This window comes from Acinonyx jubatus, chromosome C1 (assembly GCF_027475565.1).
Source record: "Acinonyx jubatus isolate Ajub_Pintada_27869175 chromosome C1, VMU_Ajub_asm_v1.0, whole genome shotgun sequence".
NCBI classification, from domain to species: Eukaryota; Metazoa; Chordata; class Mammalia; order Carnivora; family Felidae; genus Acinonyx; species Acinonyx jubatus.
This window is the reverse complement of record NC_069381.1, coordinates 138043396-138063763: the sequence shown is the minus strand read 5'-3', so window position 1 is coordinate 138063763 and position 20368 is coordinate 138043396.

Genomic DNA, 20368 nt, shown 5'->3' with positions numbered 1-20368 from the left:
AGCAGTTTTGCCTCATGGGAAATTTAGCAATGTCTGGAGATTTTTTTGTCACAACTTGAGGCAGGCAAAGTGGAAGGGGTGCTACTTTAGACATCTGGTAGGTAGAAGCCAGGGATGCTGTTAAACATCTTAACAGTGCAAAGGACAGCTCCCACAAAAAAATAATTACTTGGTCCATGGCCTTGCAGCACTCTGTTTCTAATGTGCATGTTACTTATTCAGGCATTTCCCACCTTGCACCATTGTTTGAGCCATGTTCTCTTGAAGTATCAACACTGGCTTTAACAATTAGGAAGTGCCATCTACTGGTTAAAAAGATCCTCTGGCTGTGGTTCTGTACTGTGTGCGGGGTGCCAAGGCTTCTTTTATCATGTTGCTTTGTAACAGTTGCCAAAAACAACATGAGAAGCAGTAACTGCCAGTTAAATTTTTTTTTCAGAAATGTTACTGGTAAGATTCAGTTTTGGGAAATATAATCCAAGAGAATCTTACTGATAAATAGTAGAAAGTAGTGGACTTTTATGGACTGCAATAAGAAAAACATATCAGTTTGATCATTTTTCACTTATTCAATGGACCCCATAAAGAAATCCATAAAATTATCCATCTTAAATATAAATTTGCTATTTAAAATGAAGGTGAGCCTTTGAAATTTAGACCTATCACTGAGAAATAGGTTTTGTTGTGAAATTTGTATTTTGACCAGAACTGAGGAATTTTTATATAGATGTTAACCGTGGGAAGGAGTCATTCCAATCATCTGACCCACGTCCCTCATTTTGTAATAGACAAAATGGAAACATACAGGAGCATGTATCGGGTTACACAACTAGTATTAAAACCCAGCACTGGAATTTGGAGTGATTCCAGTGTGTACATATATATATATAATGTGTGTGTATGTATTTCTATTTTGGCTCTTCATGGTCATTGTCAAGTTTACTAACTGATTAAAAATATCAAAGAGTTGTTGAATTTAAACCAAAAGAACTTTCAGGTTAACACTGTTGCCACATTTCATAGATAAAGAAACTTCAGATTTCATTCTGTTGAACTCTGCATGCTCTGAATTTCTTTGAAAATGTATTGAAACCTATCTAAAAATTTCAATTACAGATACTACACTTCAAACAGTTCTCTGGCTTCAAATATAAAACTTTCATTTCTTTTTTGGACTTCTGTCACTTGTAACATCAATATAATCCTTACATTTAAACAGAATTCTGCTTTTAGTTCCAAATCTATTTCCTCTTCTTACAACTGGTTTTCATGTTGCTCCAAAGCAGGTTTCATCTATTTCTACACTATAGCCATTTTGAACTGGGTGATTGTTGTGGGAGCTGGCCTGTGCATTATAAGATGTTCAGCACCATCCTTGACCTCTACTCTCTAGATGCCAATAGCAATTCCTGGTCATGACAAAAAAATCTGAAGACATTGCTGGATGGGGGGAAGGATGGGGAAGGGAACAAAATGCATATCTGAAAAAAACATTTAACATGGTGTCCTAAATTGATCCCAACAAACCTGCCCCCAGTTGAGAACCATTGAATGCACAGTCTGCTTCAGTGCTCAACTCTGTACATTTGAAATACCTGGGAAGACATGTAAGCAGACTGATGATTTTTGGCTGCCACACCCAAAGGGTGATTTTATTAGTGATGAGGCCTGGGAATCAGTATTACAGTTTCCAAGGTGCCTCAGATGTGCAGTCAGGGTTAAAACCATTAGTTTTTGAAACAGTAAATAGGCATGCATCTAAGGAAATAGAGGATATGAGAGTAGATTTGATATATTAAGGAGATACAGGAAACAAAAATGAAGACTAATACATTCTGCATTAAGAGTGACGTAATCACTGAGTAGAGATGGCCCTAGAATAGGAGGTCCCTAGGCTCACCCTATCCCACATTACAACTAGATATCACTCACATCTGAGTAAATAAACCAAAGAGCAATCTGAAGACTGGCAGAAAACACTAAATGTAGAGAAGCAGCCACATCTGAGAGGTGAGGAAAAGGCAGAAATGGTCAGGAGCTGCCTGCAGGAGAGGGAGCAAAGACAGGGAAAAGCACCAGGGAACCCCCATGGAGAAGAAGAATCCCCAAAATGACTGGCTTTGAAAACGGCACTTAATTCTGTGACTGTATAACAAACAGGACCTGGAGCATAGAGCTGTAAAAGTCAGCTGGTTCAGCACCGGGCCAAGGAAGGCAAGTGATAGCTGGGTCCCTGCCCTTAAAAAGACAACAGCTGTTGGAGAAGCACCACAGAATTGACACTTTGCACAATGTGTGGAAGAAACAGGAGGGAGCGTATTCCTTCTTTAGGAACAAAGTAGCAGGTGCCGTTATTCCTCCCCCATCCCCCAAGCATAAATACAAAGCCACCTGCAGGAGGTGGCCCTGCACAGATACTACCTAACCAGTTAGGAGTGGGACTCGCCCGTGAGTTCTGAGAACTCACCCACCCCAAGCCTGCTGGCCTCCGTGCAAGTTTTGTTAATACCACACGCAGATGCTATGTGCTCCCAGCCACCACACAACATGCCCCGGTGGCCATTGCTCTTTGGGGGATCTAGCCAAAGACTAGCAGCTGCTCAGCGCAAATTTAGACAACACTGCTGCCTGGGTCTCACACCACATAGAGCAAGCACAGCCCACTACAGGCAGAGTCAGTACAGACGTCTGGATTTAAAAAGCGACCCAGACAAATTAAAATTAGCAGGATGCAAGCAACACACGAGACTTCCTGCAGCTCCAGGTTTTGGTGAATTGGGGGGGGGGGGGGGGGACTGTACTGCAGAGGACTATAAGACCCCTACTTCATAAAGTGACTAATTTCAAAAGCATAAGATGTGGCTAACTCCTCTAACAGAAACAGAGAGGTAGAGAAAATGACACAGGCTATGTCCCCAACAAAAGGACAAAAATCACAGCAGGAGATCCAAGTGAAACAAGTAATAGGATTCAGAAATTAATGATCATAAAGATACTCACTGGACTTCAGAAAAGGGTGAAGGAAATCTGTGAGACCCTTGACAAAGAGGTAAAAAAAAAATCAGAGATAATAAATGCAATACATAAAAATGCAATAGATGGAATAAACAGGCTACAGGAAGCAGAGGAATGTATAAGTGACCTGGAGGATCCAGTAATGGAAAGCAATCAGGCTGAACAGGTGAAACACAAATACTGCATAATGAGAACAGACTTAAGAGGATTCAGTGACCCCATCAAGCCTAATAACATTCACATTATAGGGATCCCAGAGGAGAAAGAGGGAAGAAAATGTATTTGAAGAAATAAAAACTGAAAATTCCCAATCTGGAGACGAACAGAGATTCAGATTCAAGAGGCACAGAGAGTCCCCAACAAAGTCAACCCAAGGAAATTCACACCAAGACACATAGTAATTAAAATGCAATAACAATAATAATAATAAAGAATTTGAAAGGTTGCAAGAGAAAAGACAGTTACAAAGGAAATCCCATAAGGCTATCGGCCGATTTTCAGGAGAAATTTTGTAGGCCAGAAGGGAGTGGCACATATGCAAAGTGCTAAAAGGGTAAAATCTGCAGCCAAGAATACCAGCAAGGCCAACATTCAGAATAGAAGAGGAGACAGAGTTTCCCAAGCAAAAGTTAAATGAATTCATGACCACTAAACCAGCCCTATAAGAAAGGTAGGGATCTGAGTGGAAAACAAAAACCATAAGCAAGGGTAAGGAAAATAGGGAGCACAAATGCAAAAACAAGTATATCTAAAATCAGTCAAGAGAAGCACAAAATTAAAAGATAAAGCGGCACCTGGGTGGCTTGTTGGGTTAAGTGTCCAATTTTGGCTCAGGTCATGATCTCATGGTACGTGAGTTCGAGCCCTGCATCGATCGGGCTCTTTGCCGTCAGCACAGAGCCCACTTCAGATCCTCTGTATCCCTCTCTTTCTGCCCCTCCCCCACTGGCACTCTCTCACGTATGCACACTCTCAAAAATAAACATTTAAAAAAAATTTTTTAGAAAATGTAAAATATAGCAAATATCTGAAATATGGAGGGGAGAAGAATAAAGAATAAGTTCAAAATTAAGCAGCCATCAGCTTAATATAGAGTATGCAGATATTATATATAAACCAAATGGTAACCACAAATCGAAAACAGTAGTAGATATTAAAAAAAAAATAAAGAGTAAGGAATGCAAGTATTTCACTAAAGTCAACTAATCATGAGAAAAGAGCAAGAGAAGAGAAGAACAGAGAGGAACTAAAAAACAACCATAAAACAAGTAACAAAATGGCAAATATATATCAACAATTACTTTGAATGTAAATGAACTAAATGCTCCAATCAAAAGACATAGAGTGACAGAATGGATAAAAAGAAAAAAGCCCCACCTATATGTTGCCTATGAGTCATTTCAGACCTAAAGAAACATGCAAATTCAAAGTGAAGCAATGGGGTAACATCATTCAAATGGATATGAAAAGAAAGCTGGAATAGCAATACTTAGACAAAATAGACTTTAAAACACAGGCTACATAACAAGGGACAAAGAAAGACACTATGTAATCATAAACAGTACAATCCAACAAGATACGACAAGTGTAAATTTTTTTAAAAATTGTAAATACTTAGGCACTCAACATGGGTGCACCCAAATACATAAAGCAGCTAATAACAAATATAAAGGAAGTAATCAACAGTAATGCAATAATAGTAGGGGATGTTAGCACCCCACTGACATGGATACATAGTCCAAACAGAAAATCAATAAGAAAACAGTGGACCAGAAGGATCTAACATATATTCAGAACATTTTATATGAAAACAATACATGTTCTTTTGAAGTGCACATGGAACATTCTCTAGAAGACATATTTAGGCCAAAAACAAGTGTCAACAATTTCAAAAGGATTGAAGTCATACCATGCATTTTTTTTCTGACCACAATGCTACGAAACTACAAATCCACTACAAGTGAAAATCTGGAAAGGACACAAATACATGGAGGTTAAATAACATACTAGTAAGCAATGAATGGTTTACCAGGAAATGAAAGAGGAAATAAAAAAAATACATGGAGACAAAAGAAAATGAAAACATGATGGCCTAAAATCTTTGGGATTCAGCAAAGGCTATTCTAAAAAGGAAGTTTATAGCAATACAGGCTTCCCTAAAGAAGCTAGAAAAATCCCAAATAAACAACCTATACTTACTTCTAAGGGAACTAGAAAAAGAACTATAAAACCCAAAACTAGAAGGAAGGAAATTATAAAGAATAGAGCAGAAATAAAACTAATAAAAACAATAGAAGAGATCAATGAAACCAGGAGCTGGTTCTTTGAAAAGAGCAACAAGATTGATAAACCTTAGCCAGACTCATAAAAAAAATAATAAATAAAATAGAACTCAAAAATCAGAAATGAAAGGGAGAAATAACAATTTACACCACAAAAATACAAGAGACTGTAAGAGAATATTATAAAAAATTATATGCCAACAAATTGGACAATGTAGAAGAAACAGATAACTTCCTAGAAACATATAGCCCCCAAAATTGAATCAAGAAGAAATAGAAAATTTTAACAGACAGATTATCTGCAGTGAAATTGAATCAAAAAACTCCCAGCAGACAGAAGTCTAGGGCTAGACAGCTTCACCAGGGAATTCTACCAAACATTTAAAGAAGAGTTAATACCTATTCTCAAACTATTCCAAAAAGAGAAGAGGAAGGAGAAACTTCCTAATTCATTCTATGAAGCCAGCATTACCCAGATACCAAAACCAGATAATGACACTACAAAAAAAGAGAACTATAGGCCAATATCTCTGATGAACATAGAGGCAAAAAATCTTTAACAAAACACTATCAAACCAAATCCAATGATACATTTAAAAAAATCACTGACCACAATCAAGTGGGATTTATCCCTGGGATGCAAGGTGGTTCAATATTCCCAAGTCAATCAATATGATACATCACATCAATAAAAGAAGGTATAAAAGCCATGTGATGATTTCAATAGAAGTAGAAAAAGCATTCGACAAAGTACAACATCTATTCATGATAAAAACCCTCAACAAAGTATGTTGAGGGGAAACATATCTCAACACCATAAAGGCTAGATATGAAAAACCCACAACTAATATCATACTCAGTAGTGAAAAACAGAAAACATTTCTTTCCCCAAGGGTCAGGAACAAGACAGGGATGTCCACTCTCACCACTATTATTTAACATAGCACCAGAAGTCCTAGACGCAGCAATCAGGCAAGAGGAAGGAATAAAAGGTATCCAGATTGGTAATGAAGAAATAAAACTTTCACTATTTGCAGATGACTTGATACTGTACATAGAAAGCCCTAAAGACTCCACCCAAAACCTACTACAACTGATAAATGAATTCAGTAAGGTTGCAGGATACAAAGTTAATGTACAGAAATACATGGCATTTATATGTACAAATTATGAAGCAACAGAAAGAGAAATTAAGAAAACAATCCCATTTACAATTGTACCAAAGATAATAAAATATTTAGGAATAAACTTAAGGCGATGAAATACGTATACTCTGAAAAGTATAAAACACTGATGAAAGATATTGAAGAGGACACAAACAAGTAGAAAGATATTCTATGCTCATGGATTAGAAGAACAAATAATGTTAAAATTCCCATACCATCCAAAGCAATCTACATATTTCATGCAATCCCTATCAAAATACCAGCAATGATTTTTGATAGAACTGGAACAAAAAATTCTAAAATTTACCTGGAACCACAGAAGACCTCAAATAGCCAAAAGAATTTTTAAAAAGAAAAACAAAGCTGGAGGTACCACAATTCCAGATTTCAAGTTATATACTACATGTAATCAAAACAGAGGGATACTGGCATGAAAATAGGCACATAGATCAATGGAATAGAATAAAAAGCCAAAAAAACCCCCACAGTTATATAGTCAATTAATCTTGGACAAAGGAGGAAAGAACATGCAATAGGGGAAAAGCCTCTTCAACAAATGGTGTTGAGAAAACTCATGTTAGATGGCAACATGCAAAAGAATGAAACTGGACCACTGGCTTACACAATACACAAAGATAAATTCAAAATGGATTAAGGACATAAATGTAAGACCTGAAACCATAAAAATCCTAGAAGATAGCACAGGCAGTAATTCAACAAAACTAGAAGGCAGCCTACAGAATGGGAGAAAGTATTTACAAATGACATCCAATAAAGAGTTGGTATCCAAAATACATAAATATCTTATACAACACGCAAAACCCAAATAATCCAATTTAAAAATGGGCAGGGGCACCTGGGTGGCTCAGTCGGTTGAGCGACCGACTTCAACTCAGGTCATGATCTCACGGTCTGTGAGTTCAAGCCCCACGTCAGGCTCTGTGCTGACAGCTCAGAGCCTGGAGCCTGCTTCTGATTCTGTGTCTCCCTTTTTCTCTGCCCCCTGCCCTGTTCACACTCTGTCTCTGTCTCTCAAAAAGTGAATAAACATTAAAAAAAAAAATGGGCAGAACACACGAAAAGACATTTCTCCAAAGAAGACATACAGATAACCAACAGACACAAGAAAAGATGCTTAATATTACTCATTATCAGGGAAATACATATCAAAACTACAATGAGATATCACCTTACACCTGTCAGAATGACTGGAATCAAAAACACAAGAAAAAACAAGTATTGGAGAAGATGTGGAGAAAAAGGAACCTTTGTGCACTGCTGGTGGGAGTGCAAACTGGTGCAGTCACTGTGGATAATGGTATGGAGGTTCTTCACAAAGTCAAAAATGGAACTACCCTGTGATCCAGTAATCACATTACTGGGTATTTGCTCAAAAAATGCAAAAACATTAATTCAAAGGGACAGATGCAACCCTATGTTTATTGCAGCAATAACAATATTGTGGAAATAGACCCAAGTGTCCATCAACAGATGAATGGATAAATAAGATGTAGTGTACACACACACACACACACACACACACACACACACACACACACAGGACTATTATTCAGCCATAAAACATGAAATCTTGCCATTTGCAATAATTTAAGACAATTTAAAAATTTAAGAAAAAATGAACAAAGAAAAAAGAGAGACAAACCAAGAAACAGACTGTTAACTGTAGAAAGCAAACTGGTGGTTATCAAAGGGAAGATGGGTGGGGGGATGGGTGAAATAGGTGATAAGGATTAAAGAGTATATTTATCATGAGGAGCACGGGGTAATGTAGAAAATAGTTGAGTCACTATATTGTGCAATGGAAACTAATATAACACTGTATGTTAATGATACTGGAATTAAAATTAAAAATTTTTAATTTGGGGCGCCTGAGTGGCTCAGTTGTTGAGTATCTGACTTCAGCTCTGGTCATGGTCTTGTGGTTTGTGAGTTTCCAACCTCACACTGGGCTTGCTGCTGTCAACACAGAGCCCACTTCGTATCCTCTGTCCTCTCTCTTTCTGTCCCTTCCCCACTCATGCTCTCTCTCAAAAATAAATTAAAATTTTTTAATTAAAAAAAGTTTTAAAATAAAAAAAATTAAATTTTTTTTAAAAAAGAGTGACCTAGTCAAGTCCAAATCAATTCAAGGATTTGTTCAAGCCCCACTTCCTCTATGAAGCCTTCTCTAACTACTTCATTCCTCACTGACCTTTTCTTTTCCTTCATCTGTATAGCACCTGGTTTACACCACACCACTTTGCACTTGATTATATAATTGTACACGTTTTTTCTTTTAATTTCTTGTTGTCTTCAATTGTTTCTCTCATACCAAGAATCCAAATACCTACTAAATTTGAACACAGTACTAAACATGCCATAATAATCTTCATTCTCATCTTACTAGCCAAGATATTTTCAATTGTTTCATAAGTGTTTTATGCTCCCCACATTGTATCAATACATGTAAGCTATAACTTAATTATCCAGAAGATTAAAATTCAGGCTTTGAACATATGATTTCCAATCATATTTCCAAGCACTTAAAACCATGTTGCTGCTATAAAACTGTAGTAATTAAGACAGAGTGGTATTGGAACAAGGAGAGACTAACCAAGGAATAGAAAAAGTCTAAGAAATAGACCTGTAAAAAAGTAGTCACTCGATTTATGACCAACAGGATACTGCCGTGCAGCTGGATCAGTTGGATATTTATATAGGAAAGAAATATATTTTTGCTTTTACCTTCTACCATACTCAATCATTTCCAAATGCATTGTAAGTCTAAATCATAGGGAATATAGTCAATGATATTGTAATTGCATTGCATAGGGATATGTGGTAGCTATATTTGCAGTGAACATAACAGAGTTGTTGAATCTCTATGTTGTATATCTGAAACTAATGAAAGATCATGTGTCAACTATACTCAAAAAATAAAAATTAAAAATAAAATATACAGAAACTGAATAAATACATGGAAAAATTAAAGCTTTTAGAAGGGGGGAAAAAAGAGTCTTTGTGACCTTGCAGTAGGAAAGGATTTTGTTTTTTATAAACAGGATACAAGCCATACAGGATGGAAATCGATTGTGTCATATTAAAATTAAGAACTTTTAATTCATCAAAAGAAATCATGAAGGAGAAGGCAATTGACAGAGTTGAAGACATGCATATACAACAGTCCAGCCATACACACACACACACACACACACACACACACACACACATCCAACAAAGGACTTATATCCAAAATATATAAGAACTTCTAAAGTCAGTGAAAAAAGAAAAACAAAAGTAAAAGACTTAAACATTTACAAAGAAAGATAGCCAAATGGCCAGTAAGCATGAAAGGGTGCTCTACTTTATTAATTATCAGAAATGCAAAATAAACCTCCAATAACCACACCACCACATGTCCCAAGAATGGCTAAAATGAAAAAGTTTTGACAGATGTATAGCAACTACAAAGTTGTTGGAAAATGATAAAAACACTTCAGAAAAGAGTTTGGGAATTCTAAAGCTTAACATACCCTAAGACCTAGCAATTCCACTCTGAGATCTAAACCAACAGAAATGCACACATCTGTTCAAAAAAAAGACAAATACTCCTATAAAAGACTATACCACCACGATATATGATAACCACAAGAAAGATATTGCTTAAATGCCCATCAATACCAGAATGGATATATCAGCTGGGGAATAGCTACATAATAGGATATTATATAATAATTAATTAAAATGAATGCTTTATCACTATGTGCAACAAAATGATGACACTAATAAAAAATGCTGTGTAAAAGAAGCCAGATGCAAAAGAGCACATACTACATAATTACATGAATATGAACTACAGAAATAGAACTGCTACTAGAAGTCAGGGTGATGCTTACCCTTGGGAGGGGAAGGGGAATAACTGGAAAGAAGGACAGGCTTCTAGGGTGTTGGTAATGTTCTCTGTTCTGAATTTGAGTATTGATTACATAGGTAATTTAGCTGTGAAAACTGGAGTGGCACATTTATATGCATTTTTTGCATGCATATCATATTTAAATATAAAATTTAAAAAAATACAACAAATCCACTCTTAAGATAGTGGGAGAACCTATCCAAAGATAACCTGTACATAAAAAGACCCTTAAACTATATTGGTTAAAAAGGAATTAAAATTTATAGTTAACTCTGAAAAAATTATGAAACAAAATTATGTTTTTTTCTTTTTAAATAGGTATAAGTTCAACTATCCATTAATTGTTCAACAAAGCGATAAGCTTGCAAACCAATTCATTTTTCTTAAATATTATTTTAGACATATTTTACACTTTTTATAATCATGGTCAATTTTGCTAAGAGCTTAAAAAGTTTTCCAAGAACCTCTTAATCCTTGGATACGTAAATCATTCTCTTTTACAGTGTCTAACCTTAAGTCATCCTAGTAGATTTTCTCTCTTTAATTATTAGTTGACCTAACAGTTGTTTCATCATATTAAATTATTTCATAAAATGTTTCATTTCTGTTACACTTGCAATTTTATTTCAGTGTACTTACATGTAATGCTATGGTTATGAAATTTGCTTCCTTAAAAGGAAACAGGCAGAACAGACAAGGTTGAAATGCTATAATCTGCTTTGATCTTATAATACAATAAAAAGAGGCTCTAAGTGCTTTAATTTTGTATTGTGTAATATTACATTTAAATTAAAACTTCCGACATATTCTAGTATAAAGAGCAATATTCCTGTATTAAAAATGAGTGGCAATTTAATGACACAAAAAATAGGCATTAAACATTTTCAACATTGGTTTGTACTCCTAGCTTAGGCTGTTTTCCTAGAAGTTGAATTTTTAGTAGCTTTGAAGATTAAAAGCCATCCTTGTCACAAACTCCACAAACAAGTGCCTGCCAAGGTCCAGTTCTGTTGCTGGAAGAATGCTTCAGCACAGAGCCTGTCACATAGATGTGCACTAACAGATGTTGTAAAATTGTTGCTGACTAATTTAATGGTGGTTCAGAAAAGTACCCCAGCTTTGATGGGGTCAAACTGAAACTTTGTCCTAGTGTACCATTTTAATCCAAAAATCTCGTGTAGAAAGATCCCCAATTAGTTTCAGATCAGTTCAACATGTTTTACGATTGCAACACAGTTGGAACAGTTAATGAAATACACTGCCTAATCTCCCAAATATTGCATGGTACATACTTACACTTAAAAAAAAAAGTCACTTTTTATCTAAATTCAAATTTATCTGAGTGTACTCTATTTTTGTTTGCAAAATCTGGTGATCCTAAGTGACAACATTGCTATCAAACAGCAGTGATTTTTTTTTTCTTTTCTCCAGTTTTATTAAAACATCGACATAAAACATCATGTAACTCTAAGGTAGATGCCATAATTCTTTAATATATTAATATATTGCAAAATGATTATCATAATAACTTTGGCTAACATCTATCACCTCAAATAATTATTTTTTTTCTAGCAACAAGAATTTTTAAGGTCTACTCTGAGAAACTTTCAAATATGCAATACAGTATTGTTAGCTATAGTCACCATACTGTATAATACATCCTCATAACTTATAACTGGAAGTTCATACATTTTCACCACCTTCACCCATTTTTCTCACCCCACCCATCAATGCTGGCAACTATCAGTCTGTTTCCTGTTTCTATAAAATCAGTATTCCTGATTCTGCATATTAGTGAGATCATACAGAAATTGTCTTTCCCTGTCTGACATTTCACTTAACATCACACCCTTAAGATTCATTCATGTTGTCACAAATGGTAAGATTTCCTTCTTTTCTGGCTGAATAATATTCCATATATATACACCCTGCATTTTCTTTATCCATACATCTGCCAGTGAACATTTAAGTTTTCATGTCTTGGCTATTGTATGCTGTATGAAGTGTTGAATCATTATATTGTACACCTGAAACTAATATCACATGGTATGTTAACTACAATTTAAATAAAAACTTCTCTTAAAAAGGTGACAAAAAGAAAAAAATCAATGGAGTAACAAAGGCAACCTATGGAATGGGAGAAAATATTTGCAAACCACATATCTGATAAGGAGTTAATATCCAAAATACACAAGAAATTCATGCAACTAGCCAAAAAAAAAAAAAAAAAATCCCGAAATTCTCAGATAATCTAATTTAGAAATAAGGCATAGTGCCTGAATAATCATTTTTCCAAATAAGGTATTCAAATGGCCATCAGGCATGGAAAGCTGCTCAATATCACTAATCTGGAAAATGCAAATCAAAACCACGATGAGATATCACCTCACACCTGTTAGAATAGCTATTCTCCAAAAGAAAAAAATAAACACTAGCAAGTACCTAAAGAAAAGGGAACCCTTGAAAACTGTTATTGGGAATGTAAATTTGTGCAGCCACTATGGAAGGGTTTTGAAAAATTAAAAATCAACCTATCATACGATCCAGGAATTCTACTTTTGGGTGTATATCTAAAGGAAATTAAATCACTATCTCAAAGAGATATCTGCATCTTCATTCTCACTGCAACATTATTTACAATAGCCAAATAATAGTGACTTATGATGGTGTGATTATAGAGGGACTTTAATAGAATAGCAAACTGAAGGTTTTTTAATGTTCAAATACCTACTAACATTGAAAAGGGTACAAGATTTAATGACCCTGAATAATTAGCGCTTTTAGAATTGACTAAGGCTTCCATGACTCAGCATTTTTTTATTTCAGGTTTTTGCCTTGAAAGATCATGGTTACTATAGTTCATTGATTGCTGTTTTTTTCTTTCTTCTATTATGTCTTTACTATTGGAATCAATAATATTTTGATATAAATTTTATTCCTCAGATTTCAATTTGATTACAGGGGGACAGGAAATCCATTTGTCATTTGCTTACACAGCATGTGACTTCATTTGCCATTATTTAAAGTTATTTTAGCACTTCTGGGAAGGTGGTGAGTAGGAGGATCCTGAGCCCACCTCACCCCATGGACACACCTAGATAATAGCCATATTAGCACAACTTACCCAAAAATGACCCTAACCCTGGCAGAACAGACTATCCACAATTAATCTTAGGAGGCCACATCAAAAACGGTAGGAGGGGCAGCGGTCAAGTCAAGAACTAAGCTCTAGGTGAGACTAACCAAAACAGGAGGGGCACCACAAGTATGGAAAAGGGAGAAGAGCCGACCCCACACCAGCAGGACCTGCATCAGGAAGAGGAGTCCTTGTACCATTTGGCTTTGAAAACTAGTGGGGTTTAACTTCATGAGTTTTTGCAATCAGTGAGGCCTAACACTAGGTTCTTTAAAAATCAGCAGGCTCCCCTCTGGGAAAGCCTAAGGACAATAGAAATCTGAGTCCCTGCCATTAAAGAGACAGCATAACAAACAACACCTCAGAGATACATCATAGAGGTAACAGTTTGAAAAGCACATGAGGTATATATGAAGGAGATTTATTTACTAATCTCAGAATGTGTACTAGAGGGACAAGAATCATCAAGAGACTTCTCTAAGAACAGAAGAGCTGGCAGGTATCATTTCTCTCCTCGTCCCCCACTTCCCACACTAGGTAGCCCAACCCTTGCAGGAACCAGTGGAACACTTTCTACTTGGCACTTCTAACACCTCAGGCCCCACCCCCACATTATCCTGAGGCTCCTCCCACTTCAACCACCCCATTCAGCAGGAGTTACTCCAAAGAAGCTCCTATCGTTTCGCATCCTGCAAGTAGTTCCTTCAGGGACTGGTGTCATACCAGTGACTCTTTCCCTGGGGAGAGGAGAGGATAACCATATACACAAGTTTGACTACAGCCACAATATACATCTGATCTGACTACCCATCCCAACACCAAAAAACCTCTCAGAGGGCAACACAGGAAGATGGGCCCACAAGAAAGATTAACGGGAATTCTTTGAGTGGAAAGAAAAGGCCATAATCCAGAATAAAGAAATTATGAAAGGAAAAAAATCTCACAGATAAAAAAAAAACATAATAAAAGTAGATTAATCACTTATAAAACCAGTATGGAGATTAAAACATAAAAGCAGTAAAAATCAATTATATCTACAGAAGCTAGTCAAGGAAATTACAAAATATGTCCAATATGACATCATATACATAAAATGTGGGGGCAGGCAAAAATTTAATGCTTTTAGACTGGGTTCAAACTTAAGTGACCATTGGGGTGCCTGGGTGGTTCAGTTGGTTAAGCGTCCAACTTTAGCTCAAGTCACGATCTCACAGTTCATGAGTTCAAGCCCTGCATTGGGCTCTGTGCTGACAGCTCAGAGCCTGGAGCTTGCTTTGGATTCTGTGTCTCCCTCTCTCTCTGCCCTTCCCCTACTTATGCTCACTCTCTTCCTCTCTCTCAAAAATAAACATAAAAAAAAACAAAACTTGTGATCATCAACTTTGTATATAGATTGCTATACACATACGGTGTTAATGCTATATGCATAAGATGCTAATGGTAACCACAAATCAAAAACCTGTTCTAAATATCCAAAAATGAAAAGAAAGGAATCCAAGCAAATCACTAAAGATAGCACTCAAACAGTGAGAGAAGAGCATGAGAAGAAAGGAAAAGAGAAGTACAAGAACCACTATAAAACAAGTAACAAAATGGCAATCAGTAAATACCTCTCAGTAATTACTTTGAATGTAAATGGACTAAATATTTTAATCAGAAGACATAGGGTGACTGAATGGATAAAAAAAACAAGACATATGCTGCCAACAAGAGACTGATTTCAGACCTAAAGACACAAGCAGATTGAAAGTGAGGGGTTGGAAAAGCATTTCCCATTCTAACGGGAGTAAAAAGAAAGCTGGGGTAGAAATACGTACCTCAAACAAAATTAGACTTTGAAACAAAGTATGTAATGAGGCCAAGAAGGACACTACATCAAGGGAGTATCCAAAAAAAAAAAAGGATAGAACAATTGTAAATATGCAGCCAACATGAGAACACCTAAATACATAAAGCAACTAACTATTAAGAGACATAAAGAAATTAACAGTAATCCAATGATAGTAGAGGGCTTTAACACCCCCATTTACATCAGTGGATAGACCATCCAAACAGAAAATGAACATGAACACACTGGACCAGATGGACCTAACAGATATATTCAGAACATTCCAGCAGAAGGGGTGCCTGGGTGGCTCAGTCAGGTAAGCATCCATTTTCAGCTCAGGTCATGATCTCACAGCTCTTGTGTTCGAGTCCCACATCAGGCTCTGTGCTGACCGCTCCGAGTCTGGATCCTGCTTCAGATTCTGTGACTCCTTCTATCTCTGCCCTTCCCCTGCTCACTCTCTGTCTCTCTTTGTCAAAAATAAATAAACATTAAAAAAGCAGAATACGCATTCTTATCAAATACATATGAAACATTCTTCAGAAAAGATCATATTAGTCCACAAAACAAATCTCAACAAATTCAAAAAGATTAAAAGCAGCATGCATCTTTTCCACCACAATGGTATGAAATTAGAAATCAGTCACAAGAGAAAATCTGGGAACAGTTTCATAGAAGCCAAAAAACATGCTATTAAACAATGAATGTATCAACCAGTAAATAAAAGAGAAAACTAAAAAATACTTGGAGACAAAAGAAAATGAAAACAATAGTCTGAAATTTTGGGGATGCAGCAAAAGCTGTTACGGGGGGGTGGGGAGATTATAATACAATCCTACCATAAGAAGCAAGAAACATCTCAAATAACCTAAGCTTACACCTATGGGAATTAGAGAAAGAACAAAGAAAGCTCAAACTGGTAGAAGAAATGATAAAGATTAGAAGAGAAATAAATGAAAAAGAGACTAAGGAAAACAAGAGAATAGATCAATGAAAACAGGAGCAGTTTCTTTGAAAAGATAAAAAAAAATTAATAAACATCTACCCAGAATCATGGGAGAAAATAAGGACTCAAGTAAAATCAGAAAAGAAGTAGGAGAAATAACAACTGACATAACAGAAATACAAAGGATTATGAGAGAATAATATGAAAAATTATATGGCAACAAATTGGACAACCTAGTAGAAATGGATAAATTCCTATAAACATATAACCTTTCAAAACTGAATCAGGAAAAAAATAGAAAATTTGAACAAATTATTAGCAATCACATTGACTCAGAAATCAAAAAAAAATTCCCAATAAATAAAAGTTCAGGTGAATTCACAGGTGAATTCTACCAAACAGTTAAAGAGCTAATACCTATTCTTCTATGAGGCCTAACCTGACATCAACCAAAGACATTACAAAACACAAAACAAAACAAAAAACAAACAACTAGAGGCCAATATCTTTGATGAACATAGATGCAAAAATCCTCAACAAAATATTAGCAAACTGAATCCAGAAATGCATTAAAAAAATTGTTCATGATGACCAAGAGGGATTTATTCCAGGAATGTGAGGGTGGTTCACTATTTACAAATCAATCAAAGTGATATATCACATTAACAGAAAAAAGGGAAAAAAATCATATGATCACTTCAACAGATGCAAGGAAAACCTATGCAAAGGACAACACCTTGTTATGATAAAAAAACACTCAATAAAGTAGGATTAATAAATAATCCTCAACATAATAAAGTCCATACATGAAGAATATACAGCTAACTTCATACTCAGTGCTGAAAAGCAGAGCTTTCCCCGTAAGATCAGAATAACACGTAGACATCCCTCAAAAAGGAAAAATAGAATTATAATATGATCCAGTAATACTTCTGGGTATTCACCAACACCCCCCCCCCCGGACAAAAAACACTAATTTGAAAAGATATATGCACCCTTATGTTTATTGAAACATTATTTATAATAGCCAAGATATGGAAGCAGCCCAAGTGTCCACTCATAGATGAATGGATAAAAGAAGGTGTGTTGTATGGAATATTACTCAGCCCGAAAAAAGAACGAGATTTTAACATTTGTAACAAATTGGATTGACCTGGAGGGTATAATCCTAAATGAAACAAGCCGGAGAAAGATAAATACCATATGGTTTCACTCAGGTGTGGAATTTAAGAAACGACAGAAATGACCAAAAAACTCAGACTGTTAAGTACAGAGAACAAACAGGTGGTTGCCAGAGGGGAGGCTGGTGGGCGATTGGGTGAAAAAGATAAAAGATTTTAGGGTACACTTATCTTGAGGAGCGCTGAGAAATATAGAAAACTGTTGAATCATTATAGTGTACATTTGAAATAGAACACTGTATGTTAATTATACTTGAGTAAAAATAAATAACAAAGTAACTTTAAATTTTTTTTAATGTTCATTATTTTTGAGAGAGAGGCAGAGACAGAGACAGAGGAAGACACAGAATCCGAAGCCAGTCTCCAAGCTGTCAGCACAGAGCCGAACATGGGCTCAAACTCACGAACTGCAAGATCATGACCTGAGCCGAAGTTGGAGGCTTAACCGACTGAGCCATCCAGACACCCCAACAACTTTAAAGTGTAAAAATTCCATGTCCAATGTCAGACAATCTTAACTGTAAAAGACGAGACTGAAGCTTATTCAAATGGAGTTAAATAACTGGTACAATCAAAAGGAACACTCTGTTTTGTCACTGAGTAAATAAGCTGGGAAAGTACAGGGAAACCATGGCGGGTTTTTTTGTTTGGTTGGTTTTCCTGTTTTTGCAGTAACTAAGTTATAGTAATAAGATTTGTCCTATATTAAGCCCGGTGAGTTAAAGAACCTTAGCAGAGTCAAGTGGTCACTCATGGGAAATAAATTAACACTCCTGGGACACTGGGGTATGAATTAGTGACCTGGAAGAGGCAATTAATCTCAAATGGATGAGCACTTGACTTTTAGATTGCTCCCTCTTCATAATTCCCTTACAAACATAGGTCAACATGTAGTACAATTTTTTACAGATAAGCTCTACACTGATTCAAGACAATAACGTCTCCAGGTGGTAAAAATTGTTTTAGCATATTGGAAAAAACTTTAAGACTGGTCAAGGAATCTATAATGGAGATAAACAATGTTAAAATTGAGACTATCAAAATCTTTACGGATTTTGTTATAGAAGTTTTATTTACAACCATCAACAAATATTCCTCCAAGCAAATTAGAGGTATGGCAACAAAGTGAAAAAGATGTGGTATACTATATGGGCTATTAGAACTCTTGGCCTGCCTCTCAAATTAATCCTGTTTTCCATTTTTAAATTAAGTTTCTTTTCACTGGTAAGTTAAAGATTGGAAGTCAAGGATTGCCTTTAGCTGCTGGCCTTTCCACTATGCCTCTCCATTTCATGGTGTAGAAGAACATAATGCTAATAATGACTGTCTTTCACATACATGCACAAACAAATACGCACAAATATACAGTGTGTGTGTGTGTGTGTGTGTGTGTGTGTGTGTGTGTGAGAGAGAGAGAGAGAGAGAGAGGGAGAGAGAGAGAGAGAGAGAGGGAGAGGGAGAGAAAGAGGAGAGGCAGGGAAAAGCAGGGAGAAGCAGGGAGAAGCAGGGAGAGGGAGGGAGAGGGAAGAGAGAAACACACCTTATGAATATCTTGGGAACAAAACAACTTCTAAGAACAAAACAGCTATACATATGAGGTATATTTACCTAAATTTAAAATACTACATTCAAATGTATCCATGTGAACATCTCAAATGGGAAGAACCCTTAATTCTGCACTTGGGATTTTGCCAATTTTACCCAACCCTCTGCTCCTAGATGGTTAAAATGATAGGATGCAGTGATACATTTGGCCAATAGATGTCACAATCTAATTGCCTAGAAATTCCTCAGATTTGGGACTTCCAGTTTTGCAAAGAATTTGGAGCTTCTGATTTTGTAAAGAATATCCCACCTTATCAATCCTGCCAGTTTCAAATTTAAACCATTCTGCTCAGAAAAAGGGTTTTGTACATTGATAATGACTTTGTTTTTTTGTTTCCTACTGCTATTTACCCAAGTGCCATTATTTGGTCTATGAAACTAATTATATTATAATAGGAAATGAATCTCCAGTGCAGGAAGTCAAATGGTTCAATAGTTATAATTTAAAAAATGGGAAAAAAAGATATGTATAAGTTTCTGTGCAAGTATCAGTCTAGTGGCTTGAATTATGATAGGGAGAAGGACTCGTAGCTATCATACTTAAAGAAAAGGGCAGCAATTAGCCCTGGTGTAAGTGGTCAAATTCATCCTCACCAGTAAACAACCAAAGAATTCTGGAGTTGTCAGGGAATGCTGGGTTTAGCCAAAATATCTGATATATGTATGGTCCCAGGTTTCAGATTAATTCCCAGTTGTTAAACACTCACTTGCTGTCTCAGGTCCCCATTAAAAGAAACCATGTTTCTAAAATACTAAAAGCTATTAAGAGTAACTATTTGGTTTTGGAACTGTAGTAATGGACTATGGTTTTAAGGTCATTAAAAATATACAATACTGTGTGCAATGTAGAAAATGTGTATTAAAAAATGAAGTGATTGGATTTTTTATATTACGCTAAGTATTTGGAACAGGCCATTAAAAATCTCAAACCGCCTGAGTGGCTCAGTTGGTTGAGCATGAGACTTCAGCTCAGGTCATGATCTCACAGTTCCTGAGTTTGAGCCGCAGAAGGGATCACTGCTGTCAGTCTGTCAGCGCACCCCATTTGAGAACCTCTCTCTGCCCCTCCCCCACTTGCATTGTCCTCAAAATATTTGAAAAAAAATCCAAAGTGTCTATGAATCATAAAAGAAAATTGAAAATTTGTAATTATTTTAACATTAAGAATTTATACTCTAATCCTTTGAAAAGTAAAGTATGTGGGAATAGACACATTCAATGAGGTTTAAAGTCATGGTAAGTAACAGAACCTTACACAAATAATTTATAGCCTTACAGGTAAGAAAAAAAAGGTAT